Genomic DNA, 10,572 nt, shown 5'->3' with positions numbered 1-10,572 from the left:
GCTATGGGGTCGTCTCCTTTCTGATGTCCCTTACAGCGCAGGATTGCTACTTCCTTTGGAAGCCAGACGGCTTTGAGGAGTCTCAGTACCTCCTCCTTGTTCTTGATAACTTTTCCTGCTGCGGTTAGGAGGCCCCTTTCCTTGTGGCTGGCTCCATGTATACGTACAGTAGCGAAGGCATACCGAGAGTCAGTATAGATGTTGACTCGCTTCCCTCCCCGAGGGTGAGGGCTCAGACTAAGGCATATAATTCAGCCCGTTGAGCTGACCATCCAGCTGGTAATGCCTTAGCTTCTAGGACGTCAGTGGTTGTGGTTACTGCATAACCCGCTTTCCGGGCACCCTCTTGTAGGTACTGTTTCGAGGGTGACCCGTGGGTTTTCGCAGAGGAGCCCTTGGTATTGTGCTAGCCGAGAGTTGGAAAGGAAGCAGTGTCCCTGTGCATTCATGAGGGACAAACTGCATTGACGTTAAGTTCTTGCCCCAGGGTAAGTTTGTCCGCCTCCTTGGTAGGACTGTGGCTGCCAGCGCCCTGAGGCATGGTGGCCATCCCGCTGCCACGGGGTCCAGCTTCTTTGACAGATATGCAACTGGCCATTGCCAGGGCCCAACAGTCTGGGTAAGTACCCCGAGCGCTATCTTTTCTTTTTCATGTACAAAGAGATTGAAGGGTTTCTCTGTATCTGGTAGGCCCAGGGCTGGAGCCTACCCCAGGGCGGTCTTTATCTCTGTGAAGGTGGCTTCTGCTTCCTTAGTCCAGGCAGGGGGTTCTCGATCTGGTCCCCCTAACAGATCATAGAGGGATCTTGCTATTGCCGAGAACCCAGGGATCCAGATGCGGCAGAATCCTGCAGCCCCCAGGAATTCTCGTAGGCCCCTTTTTGTCTGGGGCTGTGGCAGGGAGATGATGACTTTCTTTCTCTCTGGCCCTAGTTCTCTTTTCCCTTGGGTGAGGAGGAAACCAAGGTATCAGACCTGTTGTTGGCAGATTTGTGCCTTCTTCCATGAGACTCCGTACCCCGAGTCTGACAGGAGCTGTAGGAGGGCCTTTGTGCCTTTTGTGCAGTCTTCCTATGTGTCACTGGTGAGGAGGAGGTCATTCACATACTGGAGGAGGGTGCATCATGTGGCCTCTGTTGGGAAGCTGGAGAGGTCCACGGCCAGCCCTTCCCCAAAGAGGGTTGGTGAGTTCTTAAAGCCCTGTGGGAGGCGCGTCCAAGTCAGTTGCATCTGGCGCCCTGTATCAGGTTCAGATCATTCAAAGGCAAACAGTGGCTGGCTCTGGGGAGCTAAGCGGAGGCAGAAGGCATCCTTCAAATCTAGGCAAGTGAACCATCTGGCCCTCCCTGTAATTTGGCCGAGGAGGGTGTATGGATTCGGGACCACTGGGTGCAGAGAGATGGTCACCTTGTTGATGGCCTGCAGGTCTTGAACTGGTCGGTATCCCCCTCCTAGCTTCCTGACTAGCAGGAGTGGGGTATTCCAGGCTGACTGGCACTTGACTAGAATACCTGCTTCTTTGAGTTTGGCCAGATGTTCTTGGATGCCGATCTTAGCTTCTTGTGGAAGGGGGTATTACCTTTGCCTCTGAGGTTGGGCTCCTGGGATCAGTTCAACAATGATAGGGGCCCGATTCTGGGCTAGTCCAGGTGGGTTGTTTTCAGCCCATACTGAAGGGAAGGTGAGTCTGAACTCCGGTGGGCTGCTCAGTTGGGCCTGGGCACAGAATAGCCTTCATTCTTCCCTTGGCGTCGTAATTGCTAGTATTAGAGACCCCATCTCCTCTTGCCTTTGGTTCAATCGGAAGCTAGTGTGTCCAGTGGGCTCAAAGGTTATCTGAGCCCTAAGCTTGGAGAGTATGTCTCAGCCCAGGAGAGGGATGGGGCAATCAGGCAGATAAAGGAATTCATGTCAGACCTTGTGGCTCCCAAGTTCACACTGGCGAGCCTGGCAAAAGGGCTATTGTATTGCCCGTGTCCCGGTGGCCCCAAGGATGGTCGCAGTCCTTTTGCTGAAAGGGGCCACTGGGGAGGTGACAACAGAGTACTCGGCCCCAGTATCAACCATAAAAGTCACAGGTTGGCCCCCCACCTTCATTCTGACCATGGGCTCATGGGGGCCAAGGAAGAATGAGCCTGGTCACCCTCAGTCTGAGTCCATTCCCACAAGGCCTATGAGGTCCTCCTCTCAGGGTTCTTCCTTGTAGCAGCTGGGCTTCTGAGCCTTTCCCCGGTTGTGACATTCGTTTTTCCAGTAGACACATTGATCCCTTGCCAAGGATGTTCTGGGTCTCCCCCCTTTCGGTGGTCGGGGTCTCCCCGCCTTTGTGTTGTCCTTTTCTTTCAGGGCGATGGCGAGGAGGCTGACTCTCTTTTTCATCTTTTTGTTGGCTTCCCGTTCAGCTGCGACCTCCCTGTTCACCTAAACCTTATCGGCAGTCTCTATTAGCTGGGTGATGTTCATCCTGGCGAAACCCTTCAGTTTCTGAAGTTTTTTTCTGATGTCTGGGGTGGTCTGAGCCACTAAGGAGGTGTTTACCACCTGTTGGCTTTCCTGTGCCTCAGGGTCAAATGGAGTGTATATCCTGTAGGCTTCACATAGTCTTTCATCGTAGTCCCGGGGGACTACCCTGGTTATTGAGTGACCGAGGATACCTTAGTCAGGTTCATGGGTTTCTTAGCTCCTGCCCAGATTCCCCAGAGGCGGGCCTCCTGGTACCAGCGGACATGGGCCTGTCCCTCGGTTGTGGTGAAGTCCCATGCTGGGCGCTCTTCAGGTGCAGCCCTATTAGCCCAGGCAGCAGGGTCGATGACTCCCGCTGGTGCGTGCTCTTCCAGGTACTGCCGTGCACCTTTCATTATTCTCCTCCTTTCCTCTGTGTTAAACAGGGTGCGGAGTAACTGTTGGCAGTCTTCCCAGGTTGGCTGATGAGTCTGGAAGAGGGATTCTATGAGGTCTACCATGGCCTGTGGTTTCTCAGAGTAGGATGGGGTGTTATGTTTCCAGTTGAGGAGATCGGTGGTGGAGAAGGACTGATAATACATCATGGAACGGCCAGTTTGGACTGTCCCATCTTCATCGCGCCTCTCGGGTTCCTGCGTCTCTCGTATCAGCATTTGGAGGGCGCTTGCGCCTGGCCTGGGGCACAGCCTGGCTGCTGGTCCTGGAGAAAGTGGATCCTTTGGGCCTGGGGGCGCCGGTGAAACCGATGGCGGCGGAGTGTCTGGAGCTGAAGGGCCAGGTGTAGATGGTCTTGGGGGTATGTACGGTGAGGGCAGAATCGGTTCATCCTCGGGATCTCCGGCTAGGATTTGTAGAGACTGGGACTTTTGCTCATTTTCTTTAGGTCGCTTGGATGAGGTGATTAAGACCCTGGCCTGTCCCTGCCTATTGCAAGCGAATCACACCCAGTGGGGAAGGATCTGGGCAATTCCTAGCCAGGAGCCAATGTACGGAAACTGGTCAGAGTATCCTGGTTCTCCTGTTAGGACTCACCATACTCGATGAATCGTTGGTACATCCAGTGTCCCTTCTGAAGGCCACCCGACATCAAAGGTGGGCCATTCCAATTCACATAGGGTTCTCAACTTGCCAGGGTTCATCCTGACTCCACAGTCTCCCGAAAAACCCTTTCTTGAAATTTTTGATCATGGTCTCCAGAACCATAGGTTTACTCTGCCCTGACCCCACGGTGATGTCCCCGTGTGCGGTGGCACAGAGACAAAGGGGGGGTGCCTCCTGAGGTGAGGAGACCAATCAGGTGCCTGTCTAGCCGTGTCCCGAAGGAGCTTAGGTGAGGCTTAGCCGTAGCCGTCTCAGCGTTGTGACTTACGATCGGAAACTATTCCAGTGCGGCCATAGACTGTATGCTGTTCACCACAGAATTGCAGACAGGCCCACTCAGACCCCGTAGGCTTCTGGGGACCTTAAGGGTGCCCGCCCGTGGAGTCACAGAATCAGTCCGCTTGAGCAAGCCAGGTCGGACTGCACAGTCACTCACACATTCACACTCCAGAAGTTATTACATTCCCTCCCTGGGAATCCCTACCTGAGAAACCTCTAAGAGGTCTCTGGGAGGTGATCAGGCTCCCCTTCCACCCCAATGAGGGTGGGCCTGTCTGGGTCCTGGGGCCCGGGAATCCGATGTCGGGACCAGGCCCTCACCTGCCAAGTCTCCTTGAGTCCGGCGGGAACAGCAGAGCGGGGCCGGCCCGAGGCGACCCGGGGCGGGAGACTGCCGAAGATTAGGCAGGGCACGCCTTCTCCGTTATGATCTCTCATTCCGTCACCGCCTGCCGTCGCCCCCAAACCAGTGGCAACAATGGGCCAGTGCAGTTGGGTTTCCCGGTCAGGGAACCAAATATTACAGAAGAACCTGGACTGGATCGCCCGACGGAAGAACCAAACGGCACTCGGAGGTCTTGGAGGATAGGAGGTTTATTTAACTCCGGTGGGCTCAGAGGAGAGTGATCTCCAAAGGTCTGAGCGGCGAGCACAAAGGGGGCAATTGATACACTTCTACTTCCGCGTAGGGGCACCTTTTGGCGCATGCGTGAAGCGGGGCAGGGAGAAGAACCCGGAAGAGCCCGGGGACAAGGACTGGGACTCTCTCGCTGGCTTGGTCGGTCATCTTAGGACACAGATTTTCCTTGTCAAAATGAGGTAACTTGCTCGAGGCCATAAAGTGAAAAGAACAGAAACTTTGGAATGATGTGGTCCTGGATGCAAATTCCACCTTCCCCATTTCCGGCTGTGTGACCTTGGGCGTGTCTCTTAACCTCTCTTTACTACAGTATCTGTCTTCGTTGGGGCTACTATAGTAGAATACCATAGACTGGATGGCTTCAACATTTATTTCTCACCGTTCTGGAAGCTGGGAAGGCCAAGATCAAGGTGTCAGCCGATTCTGTTCCAGCTGAGAGCACTCTTCCTGGTTTAGAGATGGCAGATGTCTTCTCCTTGTATCCCATGTCAGAGAAAAAAATAATCTCTTACGTCTCTTCTTATAAAGGCACTAATCCCATTCATGTGGGCCCCACCCTCATGACCTTATTGCCTCCCCAAGGCTCCACCTCAGAATACTATCTTTTTGGGGGTTAGGGTTTCAACATTTGCATTTGGGGGGCTACAGTATCCTCATCTGTAAAATGGGAACAGGGTACAATTACTCCCAGGGTGGCCGCTACTCTGCATTAAAGGCAGAATGAGGGCTGGAGCTCAAGCCTCCTGATTTCCAGGGTGGTCTTTTATCCCCAGGAAACTGGTGGTCACCCCTACACCACCTGGTAAGAAGAATCCAGAAAACTTAACATCTGGAAGGGTCACATGGAGAGGAGGGTCTTGTATTTTTCTGTGAGGCCCCAAAATGAAGAGCTGGGTTATTGGGGGATGTTAGAAGGAAGTGGGTCAGTTGAAGGGAGGTGTTCCTGACTGAAATAGTTCAGAAACAGCATTCGCAGCTCCGAAGGATAGTGAGAGCTCATTGGTGGAAGATCCCAAGCAGCACCTGGATGCCCATCTTTCCAGGATGTTGGAGAGGAGAGACTCTCAGGGTAGGAAGTTGGCAGGGGTGATCTCTAAGCTCTCCTCGTATGTAACCGGCTGTAGTAGACACATGCTCTTTGTCTCTGTGGCATCCACTTTTGGAGAGCCACCCTCCTTCTGTGGAACTGGTAAGAAGAGCTGTCAATCAGGATGCTCTATTCATCCCTCCCGCCCCAGGGGAGGGCATATTACCCAGACTGGCCAACTAGAGCATCTCATCCTCCCTGACCACACTGTTTCAGGGAGTGGCATGTGATCCAAACCAGGTCAATCAGAATCTTTTTTTTTTTTTTTTGCTAGAGCCATCCCATAGTCACACCCACCCTTGAATTTCCCAGTCTGGTGAGCTTGTAGAATTGCTTTTTTGCTTAGGTCATTTTGGGGTTTCTGTCCTTGCCACTGATAGAAGTCTTAAATATACCACATAAAAAGGGGCCCTCTGGTGTTGGAGACTGCCTTCCTCCAGCATTGCATTAAAACAATAATAAGAAAAACAACACTCAAGGGCACCTGGGTGGTTCAGTGGGTTAAGCGTCTGCCTTTGGCTCAAGTTTTGATCCTGGGGTCCTGGGATGGAGTTCCACCTGGCTCCCTGTTCCAGGTTGAGCCTGCTTCTCCCTCTGCCTCCACCACTCTCTCACCATCTCTCATGAATAAATAGATAAAATCTTGAAGGAAGGGCGGGAGGGAGGGAAAGAAAGAAAGAGAGAAAGAGAAGGAAAGAAAAGAACAGAAAAGAAAAGAAACAACACTCAAAACAATAGGGGGTGCCTGGCTGGCTCAGTCGGGTAGAGCATGAAACTCTTGATCTCAGGTCCCCAGTTTGAGCTCCACGTTGGGGTTGGAGATTACTTTAAAACAAACTAACAAAAAAATCCCAGTAGTTTAAAGACATTTGTAATCTTTATTCTTTTGGGGGGAAAAATGCCACAAGGGATTCCAGTCCTAACACAGAGCAAAAAGTTCCAAAATCCATTTTCTCCACCTCTCCATACATCTCATATTCGCAGCAGCTGGCCCCTAAACTTGCTCCTTTCTTCTCCAAATATCTAAGCCCCAGTTGGTTCTTAACTTTTTCCTGTCCTGCCTTTTCCAGCATTTGTTGATCCAGTCTTGCTGGACCCCTTGCTGGCCCAGACAGGAGAGGGAGAGGTTGTGAATCCTTGTCAATGTGGTTTTATACACTTTATTCTCAGAGTCAGCGGAAGAGGCGTGATTATAAAATCTCACCTATGAAGGGAGGCATGACTGTGAAGTCATACTTTCAGAAGAGACACTGAGGTCTTTTAAGTATGAGTCAATGTCAAGTTCAGCTTAGTAAACATTTAGTGAGTGGCTACCGAGTGCCAGCTAAGAGCCAGGAGTGAGGCTGAGTTGTCTGGGGCATACAGAATTTGTTTGAGCCCTAGATGTTGAAGGTCTGTTGCTCTTACCTATCATGTGCCAGGCTCTGAGGATGAGGATTCAGGAAGAGAGAGATTAAAGGCACAAAGATGATTTCTATGAAATGGTGATTAAGTACTACAAAGGAGACATATATGGGGATTGAGAACAAATCAAAGTCAGGAAGTAAGGAAAGCACCCTGAGAAAGTGACATAGGAGCTGAGACTGGAAGCAGGATTAGGAGTTGGCTGGAAGACTAGGGGGAGAGAAAAATCTGAGAAGGGCAAAGGCTGGGAGGTGTGAGAAAGAGGGAGGGAGGGAAGGAGAGAAAGAGAAAAGGGGGGTAGGGAGGGAGGCAGAAAAGGAGAGAGGAAAAGAGAGAGAGAGAGAGAAACCAGCAGGACTGTCTGTGAGGCTGGAGCCTGGAGAACTAGATGAGAGGTTCAAAGAGGACATGGAGGCCATGTTGTAAACTTTGACTTTGTGTAAGAGATCTTGAGCCCCCGGCTGTGGACCATAAGCCCCACACGCCACTTAGGGTTTGGGATATGCTTTGTTCTAAACATGGAGAAGCTCTGTGAGAGTTCTTCCACCCTGTGGAAAAGCAGGCTTACATAGGCCCAGAAGAACCAATTGGGAGCATTTCTTCACAACTCTGTGTTCAGTGACCTCACACTGAAATGGGCTGTGGCAGAGGTATTCAGGCTTCCACAAATGCTACCAAGCAGGGCTTCCTCCCACGCCCGGAGCCCCAGTTGTGAAACATTTCCCAACTTCCACCTTGCCACCACTCCTTCTACCTGATAATCTAATCCAAGGAGCGCTGGGACATCCCAGCGCTCATGAGAGTTTAATGCTGTGATCTTTGCAAATCAGAAAGTGATCAAGCTTGGGGAATTTTATTTTTGTCTGCCCTTAACCATCTGAAGAAAGAATAGCAGAAGTTCAAACCCACAGGCTTTGAGGACAGCCAGACCAAGGTCCAAATTCCAGCCCTGTCACTAATTAGCTGTGTGACCTTGGGTAAGCAATGGAACCTCCCAGAGTTTCATCTGTTCAAAGGGATACTAACACCCACCTCATGGAGTTGTTGTGAGGATCAAATACTATAATAAACTGTAGCACCTGCTGTGTAACAAGGATTCAAATAAATATTAATGCTATCGAATGCTGTTGTTTTTTTTTTTAAGATTTTATTTATTTATTTGACAGAGAGACACAGCAAGAGAGGGAACACAAGCAGGGCAGAGGGAGAGGGAGAAGCAGGCTTCCCACCAAGCAGGGAGCCCAACGATCCCAGGACCCTGGGACCATGACCTGAGCCGAAGGCAGATGCTTAACGACTGAGCCACCCAGGCACCCCTCGAATGCTGTTTTTGATAAAGAGATCTCAATAGAAATATGCTCATTTTATTCCAGAATGGCCTCATTTTCAGTATTTGAGAGAGTGGAAAGAAACTGAAGCAGCACTTTGAGGACCTGTGTAAAGGTTAGGTTGTGGTCACTGGCTGAGATTTTCTGGCCCACAACCAAGATGACTTCATTGAAGGTTTTGAGAGATGCAACTAGCCTGACCTTTGTGGTCTCAAAATGTCCTTTCATGTTGATACAGCAAGGCAACCAGACACATGATTTCCTAACCTGAGATTGGGGTGGGGGGTGTTACGGAACCTGGACTGGCTCCCCCGACGGAAGAACCAAGGGGCACTACGAAATCTTGGAGGACAGGAGGTTTATTTAACTCTGCTGGGCTCAGAGGAAAGTGGTCTCCAAAGATCTGAGCACTGAGCACAAACAAAGGGGGCAATTTATACACTTCTACTTCCACGTACTTGGCATTTTTGGCCCGAGCACGAAGCAGAGCAGGGAGAAGAACCTGGAAGAGCCCCGGGGCAAGGACTGGGACTCTCTCACTGGCTTGGTCGGCCCTCTTAGGACACAGATTGTCCTTATCAGAGGGAACAGCGGAGAACAAGCATGTGGCAGATTTTGTCAAAAAGAACAGGTGCCAGATTCAGACAAGCCAAGTGGGGGGAACAGGTGGCAGATGAAGACATTTCCCCACCGCCCTGTCCCCACTGCCAAGCTGCTCCCACTTCAGTGGGATTCTGGGCCTGAAAGAGCTGCAGTTGGTTGGATGAAGACACAATCTCTGACTCAAAAGGAAATTCAAAGATAGGGATCCTTTCATCTTCCTTGCCTTTGAGGTCCAAATATGGTCCCTGTGAGACCCTGTTATAAGACGTGCCGATTGAGCTGAAGTCATGAGGCAAATCTCAGAACCATCCAGGAATTTCTGAATGTTTTCACCCAGAACCAAACTCAAGGCAACTTTTAGATCTACCAAGTTCTGTGAAAACGCATTCTCTCGACCAAGAACTGCTGGGCTACAAGTTGAGAGCCAGCATCTGCCACAGAGATGAGCCCAGGATTCTCTCTGCTCTGGGTCTACTCCTAGTTCACGGGCGTGGTCACAGCTGACCAGTGGCCACCCCATCTGTCACTGATACCCAGAGAGTGGACAAAGCAGTTACCCAGAGTTGCTGTGGTCGTGGAGTCCGGCCTGGGCCTGAACCCAGAATCCAGCACCTGCATCAGCTTTCTGGGCCTCAGAATGGCAGTATCCTCATCTGTAAAGAGGAGGCCATACCTCCTTGGAGAGTGGTGGAAAGAGAAAAAATAACATTTAATAAAGGAGAGCAATGATTGCTTTTAGAAACTTGTTGGAAAAGCAATACATATAAATTATTGAAAAACTTAGAAACCAAACATGAGCAGAAAGAAGAAATTTAAATATATATATATATCATATATATGATATATATCTCCTCACCACCCAGAAATTAACAACCACAAACATATTGGTATAGATCCCCGATCTGTTATCCATACCTATGGACATACAGATTTTTTTTTTTAATGGGGCCATATTTTGCTACTTGCTTTTCTGCCACTGAGTATGTTGCAAACATACCCAAGTCATTACATATCCCTGGGCAACATTCTTTTTTAATGACAGGAGACTACACTGCGGTGAGGCTGTTTCCATTGCTTGGAAGTGATTACTCTTCAGGTGCCTGGTAATGCACCAGGGCTTTGGTGTCGGAGGCACCAACTTTCCCCAGAACGAGTCCGTTAGCTCTGGAGGCTGCCACTCCCCCGGTGAAGAATGTACAGAATAACAGGACCGACGCACCAGATTTTCAGAGAGATTAAAGTGGATAACGTGTGGGAAGTGCTTGGCTTAGTATCGGGTACATAGACCACGCTCAGACACCGCCAATGGTGTCTGAGGCTGCGTCGTTAAACTGGCTCTGAACACTTCCCTTAGTCCTGTTTGAAAGTCCCATATTGGAATTCCTAACTGCGGTTATTGGTAATAAGCAGTTTCCCTTCCCTTCCCTCCCCCCATATACGGATTTACTGATTCCCGGCTCCACGCCCCCTATCCCCACCCCACCCCACCCCGCAGCGCCCGGGGTCGGGCTGAACAAAGCGCAGTGCAGGCCCTGGGGAGCCACCAGCGGTCTCGGAGCGGGGGTGGCGCGGGGAGCTGGCGGCCAGGTGGCTCGCAGCGGCCTGACTGCCCCAGGGAAAGCCCCCGCCGGGCCCCGCCCCGGGCCCGCGGTTCGGCCTCCCATTGG

The 10,572-nt window shown here is 51.0% G+C and overlaps 1 pseudogene; it reads left to right on the top strand.

Annotated features, from left to right (window-relative positions):
• Nucleotides 1-10,572, top strand: part of LOC102732406 (cytochrome c pseudogene) — a 55,495-nt pseudogene that overhangs the window by 41,290 nt on the left and 3,633 nt on the right.

Source organism: Leptonychotes weddellii, chromosome 4, assembly GCF_054177405.1.
Source record: "Leptonychotes weddellii isolate Sample4059 chromosome 4, ASM5417740v2, whole genome shotgun sequence".
NCBI classification, from domain to species: Eukaryota; Metazoa; Chordata; class Mammalia; order Carnivora; family Phocidae; genus Leptonychotes; species Leptonychotes weddellii.
The sequence above is the reverse complement of the archived record's forward strand: the minus strand, read 5'-3'. Positions and strand labels throughout refer to the sequence as shown.